This window comes from Ursus maritimus, unplaced genomic scaffold, assembly GCF_017311325.1.
Source record: "Ursus maritimus isolate PB19 unplaced genomic scaffold, ASM1731132v1 scaffold_17, whole genome shotgun sequence".
Taxonomy (NCBI): Eukaryota; Metazoa; Chordata; class Mammalia; order Carnivora; family Ursidae; genus Ursus; species Ursus maritimus.
Window position 1 is genome coordinate 30,267,435 of NW_024424119.1, and position 1,625 is coordinate 30,269,059.

Sequence of the window (1,625 nt, forward strand, 5' to 3'; positions counted from 1 at the left end):
CTGCGAGGGGGGATGGGGATGGGCACTCCCTGAGCCGGTATTTCCAGGCTTTTGTTCTCTGGCGGCTTTCCCTGGCGGTTTGCTGTGCCTCTTCTGAGAGTCAGAGCAGCAGCGGCCGAATTTCAGCCTCTGTCACAGAACAGAGGGATTGCGGCCCGTTCTCTACTAATGTTCTGGCCACTTTAACTCTGTTTCTGTTGGTGCTGCTCAACCCTGCAGCGTCCCGGGATGTGCGCCCCACACCCGGCGTCCCAGCCCTCACTTCCAGGGCTGGCGTCTCTGTCCTTTGTGTTTCTAATGCCGCCAGCCGCCCGCCGCCCCGCGCGCGTTCCCGGATCTCCCGGTCTTAGCCTGGATCCAGTGAGCGCACCGGGATTCCGGTGATCCGCGAGATGCCTGGTGGCGCGTGCACCCGGCTCACGGTCTCAGTCTGCTGTTTTGCGGGTGCCAACCGGGAGCCCACCCGCTCCCCCGTCCAAGTGGCTGCCGCTTCCCGGCGCCAGAACGCGGCGGCTCCCTCCCCCTTCCGTTTATCTTCCGATATGTGTGCACGGTTTCATGGCTCCCCGCTTCGTACCTCAATACTCAGCGCTGGAGATGTTCATTTGTAGAGATCCAGATGCGTCTTCCTGCGTCTCAGGCTGGTTCCGTGGTTGTTTAGGCTGGTCTGGTACCTATCCAGCTCGACTCGGAGGTCCGGCTGAAAACGGTGTCTCCTACTCCTCCGCCATCTTAACTCCCCTTGTTTTTGTTTTTGATGTCAGACTACTGTGACTTCTTAATGGTCTGTTGTGGTTGTTCATGTATGTCTGAACTTTTCTCTCAGCTCTGCATTTGAGAACACTTATTGGGAAATGTCTAAAATTCTCTCCTGTTTCTGGAGAAACATATTTTTCTGGTTCCTCAGGTTATTCCCCTTCATTTGATTTACTTTATAGCTTTACATGTTTGGTGATTCAACCCCCTCCCCCCGTTTGCTTTTCTTACAGAAGAATGTCAATACTTGTCCTCTACTGGTAGTTGAAATGGGTCTAATGGAGGGAATGTGGATCCTTGTTTGAATATTTCAGACATAAATAAAGAAGAAAGAGAAAGGGAAAAGGTTAGGTTATCTTGAACTTTTAGCTACCAGTTAGTTTAAAGATTTAGCATCCCAGTAGGAAAAGAGTAGGAGCTAGAACCAGCATTTATTTCCATGTTTGTTGTGGCAATCAGACTTCAGCAAGGGCCATTCCACATTTTCTAGTGTGGCAGGGTTTCTCTCCAAATGAGCGAGCCATGGCAGTGCCCCTGTACATGGGCAAGCATAGCAGTCTCCCCTAGACGGGAGCGAGGAGAGGTAAGCCCTTCCTAGAGTCCTTGCTTGATGTGGTTGTGGTCTCTAGCACCCATGCTTTTACCAAAGGCTCACATGGGAGTTAAATGTGACAAGACCACCTTTGCCTCCCTCACTTGCTGGTCCCTTTCAGTGGGTTCTGTTGAGCTCTCTTCCCCTTATTTTTTAAGTAAATTCATCCAACACATGAGAGAAGTCATGGGAATGGTCAGCCCTTCTATCTAGTTCCTTTTGCATACCTCAGTGTTTCTTGTGTGAAGATGTCAGATACTTTTCATACTTTTACAAT